Raw genomic sequence first — 18031 nt, 5'->3', positions numbered from 1 at the left:
GGAAGTGATATGGGGAAGAAGGGCAGCCAATACAAAGTGCATGACCAACTACTGGGCAACTGGACTTCAACTCTTCTGGGGAGCTCTAGAAGTCAGTATGGACCATGCCCCAGAGTAGTTCCAACAGAAGCACAAGGGAGCTGAGGAAATGTCCAACTGCCTGCAGGAAGCCTTAATTCACCAGCATTTCCATCATGCCACTAGTGTGTGTAGAATGGGCTCCAGTGGCCAAAGAGAGCCTTAGGCAAAGTTGGCAGTGGAAAATCAGGCCAGCACCCATGGAAATGTTAAGTACCCAAGGGATTTGGGAAGGGCTTGACAGTGGCTGCTACAACTGGCAACTTTTTAAAAATCAGGACATTTTGCATAAAATGTAGATATGTAGCTTCTCTGGTCACACTGAGCTATCATTCCAGCATAACCCAAACTGGTTGACTCTGAGTGTTCTCTTTAGATGAGATATAAGCTCTTCCAGTTCACCAGTGCCCATGGATCTGCTCACGTCATTCAGGTACCCTGCTTGAGCCACCCACACCCCTTGTAGAACACCTGCCCTGCCCACGTTGTGCCTGATATGCAACGTGAGTGATTCTGCCCATGTCATCCCCTCAGCTGATTGGACCAGCAAAGTTAAAATTGACCATTCTAAGACGAAGTAGAATCCTCTACTTCAAGAGTTTGAGCTGAGAGTCACAAGGTAGGTGCTCATGCCTGAGAGCTGGTTTTGGAGCCATATGGGAAACTTGATAGAAATAATGAAAATAATTTATGGGAAACATACATCCTGAGTGAGCAGATATGAGGGGCTACTGGTCCACAGTGGGCCAGGAGGGGTGAATGCACATGTGTAAAGGAGCATCTTGAGTCTTGGCCTCAGACCGCTGGCCTTATAGCTTCCACCAGGCCAAGGTTCAACTCATCTTGTATCCTGACAATAAATATTCCTTTTTTTTTTTTTTAGTAGTTCGGGTGGATTTATGTTCCTTTCCATCAAATATGTTTTGACCAGAATGCTTCAGAAAGACAATCATGAGTTCTCAGAAGCAAGTATAGTTTTAAAATATTTTTTAGCATCTTACCAAATGTTTAATTCAAAAATCTTAGAATAAAGCACACACCGATAAAGACAAACTCCTGTCAAACCACAGCAGAACTTAATGATGTCACATCTTATGGGGACTGATTTTTTTTAATGTTTATTTTTTTTATTTTTTGAGAGAGAGAGAGAGAGAGAGAGAGAGAGAGAGAGCGCGCACGAGCGGGGCAGGGGCAGAGAGAGAGGGAGGCACAGAATCCAGAGCAGGCTCCAGGCTCTGAGCTGTCAGCACAGAGCCTGACGTGGGGTTCAAACCCACCAACCGCGAGATCATGACCTGAGCCAAAGTCGGACACTTAACCAACGGAGCTACCCAGGTGCCCCAATGGGGATTTTTTCGATGAATATAGGAGAGGGACACCTTTGGCCATCTAAAAGAAGATGCTTCAATTTCAGGGTGAAAAGGACAAACAAAAGGTACATTTCTACTTCTTTTATCAACACTGCAAAGTTGCATGGAAGCTTTGCTGGGTGTTTACCTCTATTTTTTTAAAATTTATGTTCCTCAGTTGAATAAAATGGAATGGATGCAGCTTTCTGCTCATGAGACAGAGTTGTGGATTGTTGTAAAGATGTTTTTACCCTGTTATTTTAATCCAGACTTTGTGTCTTCAAGGCGGTTTTAACTCAATGTTTAACACACACAAATATTTCCATTGGAATTATACCAATATTGATCATTTTCATGGAGAAAATATTTTCTGGAGCATACTTCATTAAACCATCTCAAGTCCTTGGTTAGTTTCTTACACAGTGCAGTTAAACTGTTTTCAAACTTTCTTTAGTTCTTTTTAATTTTGTACCTTTTTTCTTTCCGGATATAAGAATTTAAAGCTAGTAAATATTATATGTTTTGTTCCAAAGATTTATCATCTTAGTTTTTATGCCTGGATCTATGACCCATCTCAATTTAATTTTTGTGTATGGCTTGAGGTAAGGTGTTGGGAGTCTTTATTTCTCCATACAGGTACACATTTAATTTTAATTTTAAAGAAAATAGTTTTTAGAGATGAATTCTGCTCTTTGTAAACTTTACATCAAAGATGTGATTGAGCAAACAGAATTTTGTCTTCATGAAACACTACTGTGTAACATTCCTGCCCTGTAAGGTGGTGGTAATTGTTTTCATTATTTCTATCAAGTACTAAATTTTCTGTGTTAAATTTTGACTATACATTCTGCAAGATTATTCGATGAGTCTGCACATTTTTAGACAGTAAAGTTTTCTTCTGCCAGTGCAATTTTTCTCAGACCAAGGTATTTTCTTTCCACTATCAAAAATTCCAAACAAATGCAATTCACCAGTCAGGTTTGGATCAATCACAAATGATGTTCAGTGAGGCTTCACCTATTTCATTATGAATTGGTTACAATACTGATATTTTGTATTTCTTAGATAATCAGTGAGAAAGGTGGAAGCAATAATCCCCAGGGACTCATAGAATACTCTGTTGCTCAGCAATCGACTACTGTCATTCCAAACTCAATGTTCTTTATTCTTCTAATATGTTTTGTTCACTAGCAGCTTTCGTGGTTAGGGGACCAAAGAGAAGAACATACACACAGTCTAAATGGTTACATAATGTCCTCTTTAAGAAAGTAGTCTCGGGGGCACCTTGGTGGCTCAGTTGGTTAAGCTTCCGACTTCAGCTCAGGTCATGATCTCACGGTTTGTGAGTTCGAAGCCTGCGTCAGGCTCTGTGCTGACAGCTCAGACCTGGAGCCTGCTTCGGATTCTGTGTCTCCCTCTCTCTCTGTCCCTCCCCAGCTCACACTCTGTCTCTCTCTCTCTCTCTCAAAAATAAATAAACATCATGAAAAGATGCTCAACGTCACTCCTCATCAGGGAAATACAAATCAAAACCACACTGAGATACCACCTTACGCCGGTCAGAGAAACTAAAATGAACAAATCAGAAGATTGTAGATGCTGGAGAGGATGTGGAGAAATGGGAACCCTCTCGCACTGTTGGTGGAAATGCAAACTGGTGCAGCTGCTCTGGAAAACCGTGTGGAGGTGCCTCAAAAAATTAAAAATAGAACTACCCTATGACCCAGCAACAGCACTGCTAGGAATTTATCCAAGGGATACAGCAGTGCTGATGCACAGGGGCACTTGTACCCCAATGTTTATAGCAGCACTCTCAACAATAGCCAAATTATGGAAAGAGCCTAAATGTCCATCAACTGATGAATGGATAAAGAAATTGTGGTTTATATACACAATGGAATACTACTTGGCAATGAGAAAGAATGAAATCTGGCCTTTTGTAGCAACGTGGATGGAACTGGAGAGTGTTATGCTAAGTGAAATAAGTCATACAGAGAAAGACAGTTACCATATGTTTTCACTCTTATGTGGATCCTGAGAAACTTAACAGAAGACCATGGGGGAGGAGAAGGGAAAAAAAAAGTTAGAGAGGGAGAGAGCCAAACTATAAGAGATTCTTAAAAACTGAGAACAAACTGAGGGTTGATGGGGGTGGGGGAGAGGAGAAAGTGGGTGATGGGCATTGAGGAGAGCACCTGTTGGGAAGACCACTGGGTGTGGTATGGAAACGAATTTGACAATAAATTATATTTAATATAAAAAAATTTTTAAAAGAAACTAAGTCTCATGTTGTGTTCTTGTCACAATAAAATAAAATAGTCCTAGATTAAAACGTCATGACAACCACCTCTGAAGCACAAAAAGCAGGACACCATCCCTACAGAGATTAAACTAGCCCCTAGGGAATAATTGCCTAGAATTTCATGTACTAATTTGCTTCTTTTCCCTTCATTTTGATCCTGTATGTGTTGACATCTTTTCAAACTTTCCACTTCACCATTAGGATATCTACCTTCCCTTTAAACAGGGATGTGCTAGAAAATGCTTAACAGCTGGCTTTCTGGGGAATAAAAGCCCCAAATTTTAGCAGTTGCCTATTTTATGGGATAAATACTCTCATCATGAATAATTTCAGGCTACCAACAGGACATCAACAAATTTGCAAAACTGATGAAAATCTAACTATCAGCTCTACTGAGTGAGGGTAGGGGTGACTCCAGTTCATGACTCATTTAATCTACCCATTCGAAACCCCAACGTCTCTGAAGCGGTTGCTTTGATTTGATTCTTTTTACACCGAGGTAATACAAGATAGCAAAGTAAGAAACTAGATCTCTAGACTGAAAGCAATGCTTTAGCCATGAAACCACATTATTTGTTCCTAGTAAGACCTGAAATATGTTTGACTATCATCTCAACCAAGTTGAGTGATCCCATCAAGAAAACCTGAAGGAAGCCATATGTTCAGTCTATTATTTGAGACTCCGTAGGTTCTATTTCTTTACAGGTTGAAGAGGAGGAGAAGAAAAGATCTTCCTTTTGCCCATCAGACATTGGGGATCCCATCTGCCTTATTCAGAGGAGTAGCTCCAATACTCAACACAGTGCCTGGCACATCTGTGCTCAATAAGTGTCTCTGGGATAAGTAAGTGCATGAGATTTTACAGAGAAGGCATCAAGGCTGAAAGGAAGGGCTTTTAAGGAATGGCTTCATCAAAAGTGTAAGATAATAGGAAGAACTATAACTTCGAGAATGACAAAATAAGATATAAACTTCAAGAATGACAAGAACTGTAACTTTGAGAATGACAAGATAGCTTGCTGTCAATCCACATAACATGCTGGAAAAAAACATTCTTTATACCACTTTGAAACACAAGGACGTTTAATCCACATGTTCTTTCTGTTGTTGGATTTCTCCTATAGGGTCTATGATCTGGAGGCCTTTCCTCTCTATCATATAGAGACTCACTTTGTTCTCTGCAATTACCTAGCCAATCATGTTTCTTGGCTCTTTCATTTTTGCACAAATCAGAATTCTATAGGTCTCCAGGTGTGTGTCCACACCATTGTATCTTCATTGGAGACCACAAAACAAACAAAAAATCCACCAGAACAGATGCAAAACTCCCAATGAAATATAACTGGCTGAGCAAATGGACTTCTCTGTGTTTGTGCAGGTACCTACATCCATGTGTTATGGGCATTAGAGTCTGAAAATTCCCATCCTTGCTTTTAAGTGCATTGGAGAACAGTTGAGCCTCCTCTGGAGAATATTATCCTTCTATGCTTGCAGATTCCATGTGGGATGGTCAGCAGAAGCACAACATCCAATATCAAAAAAAAAAAAATACCACAACACCTCTATACATTGTGAATGCCCAATTACCATGTATGAATACCATCTTACAGCCAGTATCCAGAAATTATCAAGGATAATGCATAAAGAAACAGCTGCTCTCCAAAATAGTTAATATTTTATGTGTCTACAAAAGAGTTGTGGAAACTCACATAAGCTCTCATAGTAAGGCTGTCAATGATATCTGTTGCCATCACCAATGAGGTGGTTTGTGTCAGAAACAGTGCCTTTGCAGTTCAGGCATGTTTTAGTCTCTCTTCGTTGACCAACGGCATTCACGTCTTTTGCTGGGAGAGACAAGTACATATGACTGGGGCATTTTACAAATCCAATCCCATATTACTACCAAACTACCAAGTAGTTTCCGTTAGGCTCTGCAGGCTCCCTTTGAAACACATGGTTTTCCTCACTATGGTCTACCCAAATCCTATCCTCTTGTGCAGGTGTCTGACCCATGCTTATGGCAGCCATGGTTATTATGGGGGCCAAAAGGGGAAGGGAAGCAGTTGGATTGCCCCTTTTCCATTGGGAGTATTTGAGGGTAGCACAAACACACATCTGAGGGAGACTGCTTTGGGTCATAATAATGATGATCTTGGAGTCAGACTTCTAGAAAAAGAAGATCAAAGGATGCAGGGTCAAATAAGCCTGTGGATCCACCTTAGCGGATAGTGGAGGCACTGAGCCATTGACCTTGTCTGGACTCTCATGGCTCCCAAGGGGATGCTAGGTAGGCATGAATACTTTCAGGGCTTGGGGCAAGAAGACAAATGGAGGCTGACATTATTTATGTCTGAATTTTTTTTTAATTATAAATCAAGATTACAAACTGTGTTCTATTCTCTTACCAAGACAAACTGTGTTCTATTCTCTTTCCAAGGACTTGGAAGGTCAGGTTTCCATTTAAAATTTTCACTCTTGGGCCACCTGCGTGGCTCAGTCAGTTAAGCATCCGACTTCAGCTCAGGTCTTGATCTCATGGTCTGTGGGCTCGAGCCCCGCATCAGGCACTGTGCAGACAGCTCAGAGTCTGGAACCTGCTTAGTATTCTGTGTCTCCCTCTCTCTCTGCCTCTCCCCTGCTCTTTCTCTGTCTCTCTTTCATTCTCTTTCTCTCTTTTTAAAGTGTTTATTTGTTTTGAGAGAGAGAGAGAGAGTATGTGCATGCACAAGTGGAGGAGGGGCAGAGAGAGAGGGAGAGAGGAATCCCCTCTCACTCTGTCAAAAATAAATAAACATTTAAAAAATGTCTAAATATTCAGACTCTTCAGTGTTCTGCGCTGAACGGGGCACATGGGGCATCCAGAACCTGCCCCATGGCTTGTCACTCTTCTCTTCTCTCTTGACAGCTCTGTGGACACCCCAGCCTTCCTGTCCAACTGTCACCTCGGATTCCGTCCACAAAACTTCCAGCCTGTGTGGGCTATGCCATCAGGCCTGGGGCATGCGGGCAGGGATTCCAGAGTGCTGTGCATCTGGAACAATAAGGGAAGAGCAATGCAGTGTCCAGAATGGCATAACCCCTGCCTCCATGGACCTCTTCTTCCATGGGGAGTGATGAGGCTGAGTGGGATGAAGTACATAGCCCAGGGCAGTGGCCTCTCTTGCCTAGGTTTTAGGGCAGGTTGGATCATCTTAGGGCCCATGAGAGAATAGACAAAGGCTCCACTACTGGTTTGGTTTTCTCCCATCCTCACCTGGACTTGGTTTGCAGAAGTGTAAGGTTCAGCCCCAAGTGGCCCTAGTTATACCCTGGTGGTACTGGGGAAGAGAGACAGGCTTGGATCCAACAGCCCTAAGACGTCCTAATTCCTCTCGAGCTCTTAATTCCAGTTCAAGAGGCCATGCTGTCTCCTTAAAAGCATTCTGGCTATTGTACTCCTTCCTCCACCTTCTCTCCTCCTTTGGCTCTTCTAAAACACTACAGCCCCTCACTCTGGGTCTTCCATCTTGGACTCCTCCTCCAATCCTATCTCAATCCTAAACCAGCTGCCTTTCCCCTGCCAGCATCATCATCTTAGAGGTCAAAACACACTGAGTAAGCACTGAAAAACACTTCAGCCCTGTGTGTGAGATCAAGCCCCCAAATGCATGCTTGTTTTAGGTTTGAGGATATATTATGACCTTCTCCAATCAGCTTCTACTGACCTCAAGTTACTGCAGATAATAGGAAACTGCATAACATGCCTTAGAATCACCCCAAAGCTGATTATCTTGGCAAAACAAGGTCTCGATCTTTTGGGTATCTGTAATAGGTCTCCAGCAAAAAAGGAGACTAGAAGTTAATGCTTTTATTTCCCCGAAGACCTTACCCTCTTGCTTATTACCCTTGAAGACTAAAAAGTATTTTTTTAAAAGTCAGGAAAGATCGTTTATATCTGCTTCAATGCTGGGCCAAACTATCCTTCTCATAGTCTCCATTGGCCTAACCCAAATGGTAGGGTCTGGATATAACAGAGCTAATGCCCCATGATCATAAAGATAGTGACCCAGTTGGCATATGGCACTTTGATTTTCAAAGGGCTTTTACTTGTATATCCCTAGTTTCTTTGCCTGTTAGAGCATCTTATGTTACATGGCATTTTTTTTGAAGTATTTATGTATTTATTATTTATTTTTGAAGGAGAGAGAGAGCAGGGGAGGGGCAGAGAGAGAATCCCAAGCAGGCTCCACACTGTCCGTATAGAGCCAGATACAGGGCTCGAACTCACATACCATGAGACCATGACCTGAGCAGAAAAGAAGAGTCAGATGCTTAAGTGACTGAGCTACCCAGGCACCCCAAATGGCACTGGAAGTGCCAGCTACAGCTGGAAGTTTCTATTTTTTTAATGTTTATTTATTTTTGAGAGAGAAAGCTAGAGAGCAAGCAGGGGATGGGCAGAGAAAAAGGGAGACAGAATCCCAAGCAGGCTCCGTGCTGCCAGCACAGAACCTAATGTGGGGCTTGAACTCAAAAACCATGACATCATGACCTGAGCTGAAACCAAGAGAAGGATGCTTAAATGACTGAGCCACCCAGGTACCCCACTTCTATTTTTTTTAAGTTTATTTATTTTGAGAGAGAAAGGGAAAGAGAGGGTGAGGAGCAGAGAGAGAGAGAGAGAGAGAGAGAGAGAGAGAGAGAGAGAGAGAGAGAGAATCCCAAGCAAACACTGCACTGGGTCTCGAATCCACGAATCGTGAGATCATGACCTGAGCCAAAACCAAAGCTTTCTCCAGGAACCAAAGGCTTTGTTTTCTCATTTAGGGCTTGAGTGTTTCCTTTTCTTTCCTGCTCCCTGTTTCTGATTAATTTCTATCCCCTTTATTAGTTCAGGGAGGTGTACAAAGAGAGTAGACAGAAGTCAAATCATTCAGTTGGCAGACTTGTGCATGATTTCTGGATTGCAGCTATGCATTTCATATGGTTCCAATTTAGAAACAAAACAAAGCAAAACAAAACCCAATCTTGAGTCTTCTTCCTGCTTTCCTACCTGTTTTTCTGAATTCCGAAATACTTGTCTACAAAAAAGTAAAGAATCACTCATTCTTGGTTTCTTGCTCTGAAATGCAGCTCTGAATATTGAATGCTGACTTTCCACTTAACATTCCTTTCCTCTGAAGTCCCGCTCCCCTCTGCTAATGAGGGCACCAGGCTTGAAAACTTGCTTGACTCGGCCCATCAATCACTGCACAGTTTTGCAGAGTCTTCTGGCCGAAACGGCTGTCATCTCCCTTCCCATTCTCCACAACCACTCAGACCTTGGGCGGCGGCAGCCTTAATGGTTTCAGCAGCTCCCTAATGTCTGTGCGCCCCCGCTGTCTGCGTCTGCTCCAATTCACGCGGCCCAAACATGCCACACCAAAGGGACCGTCCTTTCCCAGCTTCCTGCTTCCCTGCTTGCAGCACAGTTTTTAGAATTGAATATCCATATTCCTGGTTAGGTATTCAGGGTCCCTTTTTGATCTGTTTCCAATCCAATTTTCCAATCTCAGCAGTGACGTGTGTAGGTTGGCACTGCCCCCTCCAGAGCACAGATCTCAGAGATCCCACCCGAGTGGAGACAGAGAACACTCCTGACTACCTTCGGCCTACCCTGGGTGAGTATTTTTCCAGGCATTCTGTCACTGCCCGTCACACTGCCCAACCTAGACCAGCGAGCTGAAAGTGGCCTAAATTGGCAATCCCAGGTAGGTAAGATTCTGAAGCCACATCATGCACGGTGCACCGATACTCACCAGCAATAGTGATTTGCCTCACTTTGACCCTGCTCCCTTATCTGTCAGGTGGGAGAACTCCGAGGTGCCTGCTCTACACTGTTTCCCAGGACTATCTCATGAGATTGGGCTTCAGGTGCTCCAGTGGGGGCTGGCTTATCAGTTAGTGGCTGCCTTTTCTTCTCACTTCCAAACCTGCCAACAGCATCCCCCTTACCTCCCCAAAAACTATATGCACTTGAAGCCTTATCTCAGGGTCTGGGTACACACACCTAGTGTGGACAGCAGGATAATCATGGACAATCATGGATGGATGCAAACATGAACACACACACACACACACACACACACACACACACACCACGCAGACAAAAAACATGCACACATTTGCTAAATAACACACTTTAAGGACTGCTTTCCCTCCCCTCTCTCCTGTCCCTACTTTTCTACTGGCATTCCCTGAGATCATCTCCCAGTAAATGGTATGGAATTTCTATTTCTGAGCCTGGTTCACTGCTTGTCTAAAGAATCCTGCTCAACTAGTACTGAATTTATAATTAATGGGAACATTTTTGTCAATATAAAATCCAGGAAAAAAATGCATAAACATATTTTGAATAAATGTTGTGTGTCCCTGTAAACAACCACTATCCTTTGTGAACATAACTAACATTATCCAGTTAAGAGGAATGAAAAAAAGGGGCGCCTCGGTGGCTCATTTGGTTAAGTGACCAACTTTTCAGCTCAGGTCATGAGCTCACAGTTCATGAGATTGAGACTGCAATGGGCTCCGTGCTGATAGCATGGAGCCTGCTTGGGATTCTCTCTCTCTCTGCCCTTCTCCTGCTCATTCATTCTCATTCTCTTCTCATTCTCTCTCTCTCTCTCTCTCTCTCTCTCTCTCTCTCTCTCAAAATAAATAAATAGAACTTTAAAAAGAGTAGTAAAAAAAATGAAAGGCTTATTTTTAAATTGTTGGAAATTTCCAACAATTAAAAGACTTGTTACAGAGGGTGTGATTTTTATCGACACAAAAATCTTTCTTTTTTTTTTTCCAAAATACATTCAAAGACTAAGAAGTGTCACCAAATGATTTATCCTCTCAAGATCCCCATGCACTTTGGTCTGGCTCTGCTACCACCTGACCACAATTAAAGCTTTTAAGAAACTCCTATTTTTCTCATCCTAATCCCTTGCTTGTTTCCCCGTGGTCACCAGCAATTAACCCAGCAATATAAATGGGCTCTTGAATCAGTGAGGAGCTTTCATGTTATAAGTAACAGAAAATCCAATTCAAATTGATTTAAAAATAAACAGTAATGTCTCCTTACAGATTGCTCATTAACTGCGTAAGAAATGATAGTAACTGTACAGTGGAGAAACTACATAAGACCTTGACCGGATGATCAAAGTTCAGATCCCCAGTGCAGGTAGACAGATGCTACATTTGTCCTGACCCGATGCCCCAGGGATACAATGTCAGTTATAGCGTATTCCAACAGAAGGTGTGGAACCTGAATCCAGTCATAAGGAAACATCACACACACCCCACCAACTGAGGGACACTACATAAAAAACCCAGATTCTGCCAAATATCAATGTCATGCAAGACAAAGAAAGGCTGAAAAGTGTTCCAGGTTAAAAAGACCTGAACCTCTAAAAAAACACATGATCTTTGATTGGAGAAAGAAACAAGCTATATCTAGAGGCCATTATTGGGAACATTTAAAAATTAGTATCTTAGCCTGGGTGGCTCAGTCAGCTAAGTGTCCAACTTCGGCTCTGGTCATGATCTCATGGTTTGTGGATTTGAGTCCTGTGTTGGGCTCCATGCTAAGTGTAGAGCCTGCTTGGGATTCTCTCTCTCCCCCTCTTTCTCTGCCTCTCCCCACTCACACTTTCTCTTTATCTTTCTCTCTCTCTCTCAAATAAGTAAAAAATTAGTATCTGTAATTTCGATCAATGACTAAGCCTCAGTCTTGGCTGATAGGACTGTGGGAACGAAGAGAACACCCCTGTTCTTAAAAACGGCATACAGAAGTAGTAAGTGGTAAAGGTGTGTGATGTATACAACCTGATCTCAGGTACTGATACAGCCAAAGGGGCGAAAAGGTACAAATTGGTGAATCTGCATGAATGGTAAACATGAGTCCTCTGAACTCTCCTTGCAACTTTTAGGAAGTTTGGCCCATTTCAAAATAAAAACTTAAAAATCACTAGGCAGTACAAGTGATTAAGGGAGGTACTGAAGTCCCGCTTCATGAGGCACAGGCCAGTCCCGTGGCCCCATGATTTTGACAAGGCCCTATTTCCCTGGCTTTCTTCTGCTTCCGGGTTCTAGCTTCCTGGGGTCAGTGCTGTCCACGCTCAGTGTGCCCCATGGTGGAAAGACAGCAGCAGCTCCTGTCTTCACAGCCCCACACCCACATATCCAGAGATAGGTCAAGCTCCCTCGGAAGAGTGAATGAGGGTCTTCTTTCCCAGAAATGCTTCCCTCAAATTTGAGAAGCCCTTCTTGCTCTGACGCACAAAATCTAATCGGGATGAGACACCAACCCTGACATTTAGGACGTGAAGTCCAAGCTCTTTGATGTAACATATATTACACAGTCTTCCCCAACCTGACTCAAACCTTTATTCCCATTTCTGGCCCCTCCCACAAGCCCACTCTCATCTGCCACACCTTTGTATGTCTGTAACAGTCTCTCTGTTTAAAACACTCTCTTCTACTCAAGACTCAGCCCAAAGATCACCTCCTCTTGTGCCACCTTCTCTGGCCCCCACCATTAAGCCTTCCCTTCTCTGGGTGCCACAGGGAACAGGCTCCCATGACATTCTAATTCCATGTTTCTATTTGTCACCCAGAGGGCCCTGCATGTTCCCTAACATTTAGAGTGTGCCCAGTATATCTATAAAACACAGACAAGCACATAACATCTGCCCTGCTAACACCATGCTTCCTTGGCCTACTGAAAATCTACGGAAAATCTATCTGTGATAGAACTTAAAATGGCACTAGACACTAAAAAGAAGTCACTAAAATAAAATGTTATTCAATAAAATACATCTTAATTAGAATATTTTACTCTGTGAAAGAAAATTACCCTGTTATTCAAGCCACATGGAACCACTGAGAAACTCATAATTTAGCCAGTACGTGGAAAGTGCATATGTTCTAATTTCCTGTTTTTCTGTGAGAGGCCACTGTTCCAGCCTGGGTCAGGCAACGCATGGTTTGTGGCCTGGCACTTCAGCAGCCCTGGCTCAGAGAAAAGACTGGCTTTATCTTGCACGGGTAAGTGGGGAAAACTCAGAAAACCCACACTGCACAAATATTACATCACCAAACAGGGGAACAACCACACTCAGCAACCATCCTGGAGGCCAAGCTTGGTGAAGGTTCCTGTCGCAGAACTTAGTTCAGCTCTTTGAGCACTAGGGTGCCTCACGCCAGACATGCAGACACTTCAGGCTGCTGATGCTGCCCTTTCCTGGGGCCACAAAAATGCTTTGCAGCTTAGAAAGCAGGCTGGCTCACCCAGCTGGCTGACATTTTCAGAGCAAACTCTGGAGCTATGGCCCAGGAAGGTCTCAATAAGCCCCCCTGGATTCATCCCTCATTTTTAGTCAAATCATGGCTCTGAAAAATCTCCCACTGCAGAGAAACCTGGATGACACCGCCATAACCAGCCAGCAGAGTTACCTGCCACGTGTGCCTCCTGATATCAGGCACTGGGGAGGACACATTACTTCTGTAGCATTCCCACCAAAAGCACATAACCTGAATCCATCTGTGAGGAACATCAGACATGCCAGACTGAGGGTCACTCTACAAAAACAATAGGCCTGAACTCTTCAAAAATGTCAAGGTCTTGAAAGACAAAGAAAGGCAGAGGATCCATTTCAGATTGAAAGACTCAAAAAAGAAATGACAGCTAAATGCAACGCACGATCCTGGACTGGATGCTCAGTCCAAAAAATAAAAAGTAAACTTGCTACAAATGGCATTCTTGAGATGACTGGGGAAACTGGAATATGGACTGTAGATTAAAGTATTATTAAATGTCCTGAATTTGACAACTGTACTGTGGTGACATAAGAATATGTCCTTGTTTTAAGAAGTAAACACTGAAGTATTGAGGTACCTGTGTGGCTCAGTTGGTTAAGTGTCCAATTCTTGATCTCAGGTCAGGTCTTGATCTCACAGTCATGAGTTCAAGCCCCACACTGGGCTCCATGCTGGGCATGAAGCCTACTGAAAAACAAACAAAAAACACTGAAGCACTAAGAGACATGATCCATGCAACTTCTTCTCAAACCATTTAGAAAAAGGTGTGTGTGCGTGCGTGTACGTGCATGTGTGTGTGTGTGTGTGTGTGTGTGTGTAGGGGAGAGAGAGAGTGATAAAGCAAATGTGATAATATGTTAACAATTTACTAGTCTGTATAAATGAATGGCATACTTGATTCTTTGAACTATTTGCAACATTTTTTTTAAGTTTATTTATTTTGAGAGACACAGAGACAATGTGAGTGGGGAGGGGCAGAGAAAGAGGGAGACAGAGAATGCCAACAGGCTCTGCATGGAGCCTGATGTGGGGCTCAAACCCACAAAACCGTGACCTGATCTGAATCATGACCTGAGCTGAAACCAAGAGTCAGATGCTTAACCGACTGAGCAACCCAGGTGCCCCTGCAACATTTATTAAGTATGAAATTACTTCAAATTTTAAAAACAGATTCCATTGTCTTGTTATACAAAATAAAATAAAACAAGATTCTCAGCGACAGTTTAATGTTTTTGCACATTAAAACTCCCCATGAAACATTGGGAAATGTGTAATTACACAGAGAAGGCAAGAGAAAGCTTTATTCCATCACTTGTACAAAATAAGTTTAGTCTGGCAGCAAATTTGACATTAGCGTTTTTTAGAGGTTTGAAATTTGATATAAAATGTATTTGTGGGTGTTGTTAATCTGTTACGCAGTATTTAAGATCTACAACAAAGTTTAAAGATAGTATGGCACACCTCTGTACTCACAGCCCCTTTAAATTCCTTACCCACCATAGCCTCTTTTCTATCTCAGGAGTCACAAAAATTCTACACTCAGTGTTCATCAGTCCCACATACCTCTCTATATGTTTACTACATGTGTATTCTTTCATTGTATTTTTTAAAATGTAACTTTGAAAAAGAAATGTATTTATTTATTTTTTAGAGAGGGAGAGAAAGCATGTGTGAGCAGAAGGGAAGGGCAGAGGGAAAAAAGAGAGAGAATCTTAAGCAGGCTCCATGCTCAGTGGAGTGCAGCTCAGTGCAGAGTCTGGGGTTCCATCCCACGACTCTGGGATCATGACCTCAGCTGAAACCAAGAGCTGAACGCTCAACCAAGCCACCCAAATGGCCCTGGAAAAGAAAATTGAATTAAAGTTTGTGTAACCTGTGAAGCACCCTCAAGGAATATCAGGGCTCCAGGGATTATAGTTTCAGCTGATCTTTCAAGCCCTTCAGAGATACTTAGTGACCACAATTCTACATTCTTAGCACGTAATTTGAACATCATGACCACAATCCATAAAAGGTAGCAGCACACACTCAATGATGTTCTGGAACTAGAGAATACTGGCTCACAAGAATGACTATAAGCTTCTTTTCAACTCCACCTTCAATGACATTGCATTGGTAGATGGAAATTCATGACAGCTAGAGCATTTACACCACAGAAATAAGCAGATGTCTAGGCGTATAAAGGTGTTGTAAACACAGCAAACTGTTGAATGCACCTAGCTCCCAGGTGCCTTTGATGTAAAAGGGACAAGTTAATTCAAGTTCTTCAGGTAGCCTTTCAGATACTCGAAAGGAAAGTAGAACTAAAGCTTGTTAAGATTTCATAGACCATACAGAGTGGTATAGTAAACGGCAAGGTGAATCTAGATGATAATTTTTTAAAAACTCCCCAAATACTCAGATAGAATCATGCAAATATAATTCAGAAATTACATTTTCCCAGCAGAGAACAACTCCAAAGATTATGGCTTGATTGCCCTGTACAGTGGTGACTAGTTTTGTACCTAAATTAGGTGAGCGTATTTCAGCAGTCTTGCTTTGAACTGATCATAAATCCATATTCGTCTCCTGTAGCCTACTTTGAACTAGCCTGACCATCCTTCTGATGCCTTCCTAATGAATGAAAATAAATCTTTAAGCCAGGCTCATTATACGCCTGCAGGAGAGCTATATTTTTAAAACCCTTTAATAATAATACTTTGGCAAAAGAAACGTGGGTGGGAACGAAGGAATTTGGTCCTTTTTTCTTCTTGCCAAATTCAGTGCTGTCAGCCAAGAGGAGAAGCTTTGGAGAAGTCAGAAGGAAAGATTCAAAGCACACCATGTTGGGTGAACCAGTCGTCTTGTTTCTGAGAGCCAAGCCTCATGGTTCTCAAAATGTAACCAAGTCTGGTTGTAATAAGAACCAGGAAAATCTTAACCACAAACAGATGAATGTTTTGCCAAAAAGCCTGGTGCCTCCCTGGGCAAACCGAACTAAACAACTTTATTCAAGTTCAACTGCTAAATCCCCATTCCAGAAAAGAGGACATGAACCCAGCACACTAAACAGTGCCACCCAGGATGGTCCAAAGCCAGGGTAATGTCAATAGTAACTTTTTTGCCTATTATAAACCAGCGGGGTTCTTGCTCCTCTCCCAGGAGGTTTTTTCCACATTTTTTTCTTAATGACCCCCTCCATTCAATTTTAATATTATAAATATACAGTATATTTATGTATAGGTCACAGACATCTGTAATTTGAACAGGAAGATTAAGATTTGTTGTCATTCCCCAGCACCCGACCCCAAAGCAATTTTTGCTTCCTTGGAGCCATGAGAGCCCCCAATAAGAATGCGTGTTATAAACTGACCATCATTAACTGGGCTCTCACGGGCTCATGATGGCCACACAGGGCCTCTCTTTGAAGCGTGAAGAAGACTGCTTTCCCACCCAGGGGCATCTTTGCTTTCTACCGGTTAAAAAAACTTAACTAACGGCAGAAATGACAGTTCTGAGCATTTGCTAGATGCTAGCCACTAAATCAAGCAACAAAAATTTGCTGCTCACAGTTCTGGAGGCTGGAAGTGCTAGATCAGGCTGCCAGCTAGGTTGGGAAAGGGACCTCTCCTGGTTGCAGACTTCCTGTTGTATCCTCACATAGACAACAAGTTTAGGGAGCTCTGTGGGGTTTCTTTTATAAGAGCACTAATCCCAATTGTGAGGGCTCCACTCTCATGACCTAAGCAATTCCTGAAGGCCCTATCTCCTAATACCATCACCTTAAGCAACAGGATTTCAACATACGATTTTTGAGGGGACACATCCATACCATAACACACTGTCATAGCTTGGGTTCCCCCAGAAACAAATCCTGAGACAGGGATTCCAGAGCAGGTAATTTCTAGGAGAGATGATGCCAGGAAATGCTGGTAGGTGAATGGGGAGTGACACACAGAACGACAGGATAGATTTCAAGCCAATTTCACTGGAGTTTAATTTCATAGGGAAACTCTTGCAAACAGCATCAAACACAAACCTTAGAGTAATCTCATCTGAAAGGTGAGGGAGCTGGGGTATTTATACACCAACACTCATCAGTCATTGATTGAGGGCTGCTTCTGCTCTCTTTTGTCAGAGATGCAAGTGCTGGGAGCCAGAAGTAAGGCTGGTAAGAACTGAACAGATAAGGCCCAAGGTACCAAACTGGGCACCACATATACAGATTCATATAATTGTCACAGCATCCAGGAGAGGTTGCCATTCGAATCAGCCTGAAATGGGGTACAAAAATGTAAAATAATGTTCTCCAAGTCAACAAGGAGTAAGTGGTAGAGATAACAGAGGACTCCAAAGGCTACATGCCTAAACCATGCTATATTTTGTACTATATCCAGGCTGCTCTTCTTGGTTTTTCCTATTCAAACAGATTCAGCAGATTGGTAAGACTCATATGAGATACAGCTCCTCCTATATGAATCCACAAGTTAGCAAGAAATGGAAGGATTTAGGGAAAAGATAATGAGTTGGATTTTGGAATTGTTGAGTTTGAGTTGCCAGGACATTCAGGAGGAAAGATCAGGATAGTTTAGTATAGTAGAAGTATAGTATAGGCAGGTACATCAATGGATCTGGCTTTTAAGAATGGGTAGGAACATGCTAGAGAAACAAGTGTGGGAGTTGTCAGCACACCCATGTGTTATGGACTGAATTTTGTCCCTCAGAATTCATATATTAAAGCCCTAACCCCCAAACCTCAGAATGTGACTGTATTTAAGAGATAGTGCCTTTAAAGAGGCTTAAACTAAGGCTGTTAGGTTGGGCCCTAATCCATCTGGTCTGATAAGAAGGTCCCTTGGGGCACCTGGATGGCTCAGTCAGTTGAACATCCGACTTCGGCTCAGGTCATATTCTCACAGTTTGTGAGTTCGAGCCTCACGTCAGGCTCTGTGCTGACAGCTCAGAGCCTGGAGCCTGCTACAGATTCTGTGTCTCCCTC

At 42.6% G+C, this 18031-nt stretch overlaps 1 protein-coding gene across 2 annotated transcripts in view; it reads right to left on the bottom strand.

The window, feature by feature from the left end:
• The window catches only part of RIN2 (Ras and Rab interactor 2), a 224551-nt gene that overhangs the window by 115443 nt on the left and 91077 nt on the right, over positions 1–18031 (bottom strand). The window contains exon 1 of one of the 2 annotated variants that reach the window (XM_043602979.1): positions 13631–13732. The exons of the other annotated variant lie outside the window; for it this stretch is intronic. The gene's annotated coding sequence lies outside the window, so the exon portion shown is untranslated. Of the gene's footprint in view, positions 1–13630; positions 13733–18031 lie in introns of those variants that run through there. 2 annotated transcript variants of the gene reach the window in all.

The sequence above is a fragment of the Prionailurus bengalensis genome, chromosome A3 (genome assembly GCF_016509475.1).
Source record: "Prionailurus bengalensis isolate Pbe53 chromosome A3, Fcat_Pben_1.1_paternal_pri, whole genome shotgun sequence".
NCBI classification, from domain to species: domain Eukaryota; kingdom Metazoa; phylum Chordata; class Mammalia; order Carnivora; family Felidae; genus Prionailurus; species Prionailurus bengalensis.
Note: the sequence above shows the minus strand (reverse complement) of the source record. Positions and strands in the feature narration are given on the sequence as shown.